Raw genomic sequence first — 7301 nt, forward strand, 5'->3', positions numbered from 1 at the left:
GCGACATTTTGCATGAGAAACAAACCTAATCCCACCTCCGATGCGTCACAGAACACCGTAAATCTCCAAGAACCTGATCGGTAAGACTAATATTGGTGCAGTTGTCCAAACTATTATTTGAGTTTTCTTGAAACTTTGCTCACATTCCTCCGTCCACTAAAACTTGCATTTTTTTGTGTTAGCTTAGTCAGTGGCGTTGCTATTTCTGGAAAATCCTGCATAAAACGCCCTGTAATAGCCTGCTAGCCCAAAAAGCTGCGAATTCTATAGGAGAAGTAGGTCATGGGCCATTTCTGCACAGCTTCGGTCTTCTTAGGATCTACCATAATTCCATCTTTGGATACAACATGCCCCAGAAATGCTACCGAGTCTAGCCGGAATTCACACTTCGAGAACTTAGCATAAAGCCGATGTTCTCGCATTGTCTGCAACACAGTCCTGAGATGGATCCTCGTGTTCTCCTTGGCTATGAGAATATATTAGGATATCATCAATAAATACTATTACAAATCTATCCAGAAACAGCTTGAACACCCTATTCATTAAGTCCATGAATGCCGCTGGGGCATTAGTCAGCCCGAAAGGCATCACAAGAAACTCATAGTGCCCGTATCGAGTTCTGAAAGCAGTCTTAAAAATAACTTCATCTTTGATTCTAAGTTGATGATACGACAGAACGGAGGTCATATCTTTGAAAGTGGGCAGCTCCTTGTAACTGATCAAACATGTCATCTATACGAGGCAAGGGTTATTTATTGCGTATTGTTATCTTGTTCAGCTGCATGTAGTCAATGCACATTCTCAGGGATGCGTCTTTCTTCTTTACGAACAGTACTGGTGCACCCCATGGTGATACACTAGGTCTAATAAAACCCTTATCTAACAAATCTTTTAACTGTTGCTTTAGCTCCCTCAACTCTGTTGGTGCCATTCGATATGGGGTTATCGATATGGGATGTGTGTCAGGTAGCAAATCAATACCAAAGTCTATTTCTCGTACTGGAGGCAATCCTGGTAAATCCTCAGGAAATACATCAGAAAATTCTCTCACTACTGGTACATTTTCTATACTAACTGTTTCCTTTCTTGTATCATTTACAATAGCTAAGAGACCCAAGCAACCTTTCTTCAGAAGTCGCTGATCTTTCATGAAAGATACAACTTTGCAAGTCTCTAGAACCTGACCCCCCTTTAAAACAAAATTGGGTTCGTTTAGTATCTCAAATTTAACTATCTTTGCATGACAATCGACGATAGCATAGCAAGAAGATAACCAATCCATTCCCATCAGCATGTTAAAGTCAATCATATCAAGTACAATAAGGTCAGCTAGAGTATCTCCACCCTCAACCCGAATCTGACAAGCACGATACACGTATTCAGCTAATAGAGACTCTCCAACAGGAGTAGCAACTAGAAAAGGTTCATTCAATAGCTCAGGCTATATACTAAACCTCAAAGCAAAGTACGAGGACACATAGGAGTGATAGATCCCGGATCAATCAACGGAAATCAAATGAACAGACAGAAAGAATACATGTAACCACAGCATTCGAGGCCTGAGCATCCTGTCTAGTAAATGCAAAAACTCTCGCCTGACCTCTACCAGCATTCCCTTGTCCTTGATTCACAGTAGCACGGTCTCCAGCACCTCAACCTCTATTTCCTGTACCTGTAGCACCTGAAGTATTACGAGTAGTCTGAGTAGGTGTAGTTGACTGAATAGAAGCCTGGTTGAAATTTCTCGGAGACTGAGGGCAATCCCTCAAGTGATATCCCAACTGGCCACATCGAAAGCACTCTCCAGTTAAAACACGACACTGGCCCAAATATGATCTACCACAGGTCTGGCAGACTGGAGTAGTGGCATATATCTGCCCAGAATTACGATGTCCAGAAGATGATGGTCCCCTATTACCCTGTCTGTAATGTGGTCTGTATTTGAGATTGTGAAGACAAATGTGTCCTTGTCTGAGAACCCTGTTGTTGTTGTCCCTGATTTTCTGCTCTTCGATTTTCACTAAAACCGCCACTGAAAACGACCCTCCTGTCTTGGCCTTCTTACGTAAATCACTAGCTGCACGCTCATCCCGTCCCTTGTTTTTAATCTTTCTAGCAAGGTCAACTACATCAGAGTAGGATAAAGTCTTCATCTGAGGGGCTACTGCAGTGTGTAGGCGACCAACCAATCCATCAAAACCTCTGAACTCGAGCTTCTTCGGTAGGCACTAAGTAAGGAGCATATATAGCCAGCTTACAAAACTTAGTGTTATATGTTGACACATCCATATCTGGAGTCTGAACCAATCTCTCAAAGTCTCTAGCATATTTTTGCATCAGGCAGTCTGGAAGAAAATGATTCTTGAACAACTTAGTGAACTCGTCCCATGTCAGTGGTGCTGCTCGCCTGCTGGCCTTCCTAGCAATACAGTTTCATACCATGGTGTTAGCCATATCCTCTCGTTTGTATGCTGCGAGCTCCACGGCTCTCTCATAGAACATCCAAGAACACGTAATGCCTTAAGTGTCCCATCCAAGAAACTTTGAGGATCTGCTGAATTATTGGAACCTGTGAATTTTGGTGATTTCAATTTCAGAAACTCTTGTAGGGATACATCCTTATTTCCGAAAGTGTGAGTCTGTACAAGTGCTTGTGTCTGTAAAGTGGCCTGAGGAGCTGAACTTCCACCCTGAGCAGGCACCATGCCTCTAACACATTCAATAACCTTGCCACCGCGCGTCTGCAGGTAAGGCAACAGTAGGTACAACAGTTGGCACTGGTGGTGGAGCGTCCCTGAACTCCCTGCCCTTGCACTTGATCCGGCATAGCAGCTTGGGGTTGACCCATGTTCCCAACTTTAGGTTGAGGAGCAGTCTGTCTTCTTGTTTGATGAACCCCAACTTGACCGCCACCCGGGTAGTACCACATCCGACACCACGTCCAACAGATGAGGGTGTGCGTGTCCTAGCCATCTGCGCAAGAATATTCCAAAGTCCAATCTCAAGTTCTCAATGCTTGATCAAAGAATTAAAGAAGGGAAACATTCCTAGATGTTCAGTAGCCTCGAGATCATAAGTATGTGCGCCTACATACCCATGAACAAGACTCTACTAAACATTGCTCTCCATGACTCAGGACTTAAAGCCTAAGCTCTGATACCAACTTTGTCACGACCCAATTTAGGATCATGACCGGCACCTAGGAGCAAGTGTCCCCAAGTAAGCCTCATCGGTATTTTACAGAAAATCGAACAGAGTTTCTCCCTGTTTTTTGACTATCCCAAAAATTTCCCTGTCTCAGATCAGCAACCAAACATCCTAAATAGTAATTCAAATGACAACGACCTTATCACTTAACCAAAATAAATATTTCTACCTTTAATAGTCGACCCACTAACAACTAGAAATACTATTTTATCTCCAAATCTGATAAAATGAGCGATACTCAACCATAAATCTATATAATAACGAAGAATACTTAAGACACAAAAAAATTGACTATGGAGGAGTTCAAAGAAAAGACCCATAACAATAAATAAAATCTCCGCCCACTGCGAACAAGTGCAAGGCTCACCAAGAACTATCAACCTGTGCGCTCTAATTAACAAAATCCTCGCCTGCGTCAACTGCTGTCTCTGTAAAAAAAATTAGCGGGGAATGAGTCGCTAGAGTCAGTGAGTAATAACACTTAACCACAACCGTTTTTATTGGGACAAGTCAGAAAACATGCTAGTATCTCAAACAGAAGATAACATAAAAATACCCTTTCAAAAACAATAAATAATTTTCAGTCTCGTCATATTCTTCTTGTAGTATAATACAACAATTAATAATTTAGTAATAAGCTCGGTAACCACTGTATAATATCAATATTCATATTTTTGGGAGGTTTCAATGAACGGATCATGTTAATCGGTATAACTGTAGACTTCTTCGCAAGAAGTCAAATATAACGACAATCCCTGCTCGAGGGAAATCGGTAACAGTATGCTAGTTCTACTTCCCACTAGCGAGGGCTATAACTGTAATCAGTAATTAAAGGTGCACCAGGTCTAACGAACCCGCCGTTAGCTTCGGGATCCTTCAATGTCTACTCCCGTTTATACTTGTCTATGTAATCCGTATATACTCTGCGTAGAAAATATTTTAAAATAATATAGAGCATTTCGGTTCTATCAAATCATATAATTTCTTTTCGATAACAGTAAATTCAAAGTAATGGTACAACAGATCTAGTGACAACGAAAAATATTTAAGACCAACGGTAATTCATCTCAAATAACTATTTCGGTATCATATCGAGTAAAAGACTTGTCCCCACATGCAACTTAAAATAATCGGTAACATATTCATATTAAAAATTATGTGTAAATCATGCAAAGTTATGAAAAACACAAATTGCGGTAAGATCTATCACAGTACTCGTTGCCGAAATACCAACTACTTCCTCAAGCAACTCGTACAAATTCCTCCAATCAATCTATAATATCATAATATCGATCTCATGTTAATTGCCTCATTTAGGCTAAAATTCATCACTAATTTAGAATACCCAATCATCGGGGTTCATGTTTGAGTCTTAGTTTGTGGATTAATATTTAATCATAGAACTAGTTCATAATTCTTATCAATTTCAAACTATTTAGTATAATTTATTCCTATAAAATTAGACCTATCAGTGCTTAAACCAAACTTTATAGCCTCATTATTTCCATAGTAATTGTATATTTCTTTTTATATAAGAGAAAGTTGATATTGAATTTTTTTGTACTAACATGAAATTGCATTGATGCAGTGAAATAATTTAATAGATGAGGGGAAGAAGGTTAACCTCTTGAGCCGAAGGAGAGCTTTAATACTTTCAATTTTCAACTCTCAATTCTTCGTAAGGCCTTTGCCCAAAGCTTTCTCTTTTCTTCTTCTTCTTCTTCTTCTTCTTTCTTCTTCTTCTTCTTCTTTCTTCTTCTTCTTCTTCTTCTATTTTCCCCCTTTTCCTTTCTCTGTTCGTTTTTTTTTGTTGCCCGCTGCTTTTCTGCGTCTTTTGTTTCAGAAAGCTTTTGAAAGCTTAAAACCCTTTTGTTATTCAATTGCACTAATGGGCTTGGCCCTTTGTTTTAATTCCTATTTTTGTTTATTTAGTTAGTTTCTTATTACAATATTATTATTATTATTATTATTATTATTATTATTATTATTATTATTCTTTTACTAATGACCAATACACCCTTACTAAAAATATAGGGTATTACATTTTAAGTGCAAACAAATGAGGCCTTAGTATCATTGATGTCTCTTGTAAAATGTTCTCATGTAACTGTTTAACTTCCTAATAATAATAAGTACATCTTTTTGACCCAAAAAAAAGATGGTCCATTTCTTCTATTACCTTTACACAAATAGTTTGTTTATATTTATTGTTTATTTTTTCTAGCGATATACATGAAATATTATACATTCATTATATATAATTATACACATATAATACATAAATTATGCTATATTATACTTTTACCGGCTATTTTTAGTTTAAGCGATTGGGTGAACAGCTATTTGGGCTAATTCTTATTCTATTATTCTTCTATTAGATGGTTCGGGCATGTTAAAAGGGGAGGCATTGATTCTTCGGTGAGGAGGTGTGAGAGGATGGCGTTGGAGGGCTAACGAAGAGGTAGAGGCAGGCCGAAGAAGTATCGGGAAGAGGTGATTAGGCGAGATATGGCGTTTGCTTCAGCTGACCGAGGACATGACCATGGATGAAAGGTGTGGAGGGCGAGAATAAAGGTAGAGGTTAGGTAGCCGAGTATTGTCCTTGTTTGTCACAATAGCTTTGATACATCACTTAGTGTTCTTCGCGTATTTTTACCCTAGATTGCTGTTATTACTTGTTGTTGCCTGTTTCTATTTTCTGATTGCATTACTTAGTGTTTGTTTTTTATTTTCGCTTTCGGTTTTGTCAGATTGGTTTGTTTGTTATTCCCCTTCCCTTTTTTTCTTCCTGAGCCGATGGTTTACCGGAAATAACCTATCTGCCTTTTTAAAGCTAGGGTAATGTCTAAATACACTCTACCTCCATAGACCCCACTTGTGGGACAACACTCGGTTTGTTGTTGTTGTCTTCTCTATTTAGTAGGCGTTTTGACATAATTTCCCAATTTTTTTTTTTCAAATCTGGAATTCACTAAAATTTGATTTGAAGATGAAGTTGTGTTTGGTTATATATTTTTTGCCAACATATTTGGATGTACTTTTTTCAAAACCATGAAACATGATTATACCATAATTTGTAAAAGAAATATCAAAATCATCCCAACTTGATTATCCTACTTGAGAAAACAATCAAATGTGGTGATTGTTTTAACTATAACGAATAATTCTAATAGAAGTTGTAAGCGACTCCTTCAAGTAAAGTATAAATTATAGGATCTCAACAGTGGATATCAAAAAATAGAAGCCTGGTAGAAATTTCTCGGAGGCTGAGGGCAATCCCTCAAGTGATGTCCCAACTGGCCACACTCGAAAGCACTCTCTAGTTTAGAACACGACATTGGCCCAAATATGATCTACCACAGGTCTGGCAGACTGGAGTAGTGGCATATATCTGCCCAGAATTACGATGTCCAGAAGATGATGGTCCCCTATTACCCTGTCTGTAATGTGGCTTGTATTTGAGATTGTGAAGACAAATGTGTCCTTGTCTGAGAACCCTGTTGTTGTTGTCCCTGATTTTCTGCTCTTCGATTTTCACTAAAACCGCCACTGAAAGACCCTCCTGTCTTGGCCTTCTTACGTAAATCACTAGCTGCACGCTCATCCCGTCCCTTGTTTTTAATCTTTCTAGCAAGGTCAACTACATCAGAGTAGGATAAAGTCTTCATCTGAGGGGCTACTGCAGTGTGTAGGCGACCAACCAATCCATCAACAAACCTCTGAACTCGAGCTTCTTCGGTAGGCACTAAGTAAGGAGCATATATAGCCAGCTTACAAAACTTAGTGTTATATGTTGACACATCCATATCTGGAGTCTGAACCAATCTCTCAAAGTCTCTAGCATATTTTTGCATCAGGCAGTCTGGAAGAAAATGATTCTTGAACAACTTAGTGAACTCGTCCCATGTCAGTGGTGCTGCTCCTGCTGGCCTTCCTAGCAATACAGTTTCATACCATGTGTTAGCCATATCCTCTCGTTTGTATGCTGCGAGCTCCACGGCTCTCTCACTAGAACATCCAAGAACACGTAATGCCTTAAGTGTCCCATCCAAGAAACTTTGAGGATCTGCTGAATTATTGGAACCTGTGAATTT

Source organism: Nicotiana attenuata, unplaced genomic scaffold (genome assembly GCF_001879085.1).
Source record: "Nicotiana attenuata strain UT unplaced genomic scaffold, NIATTr2, whole genome shotgun sequence".
Classification (NCBI taxonomy): Eukaryota; Viridiplantae; Streptophyta; class Magnoliopsida; order Solanales; family Solanaceae; genus Nicotiana; species Nicotiana attenuata.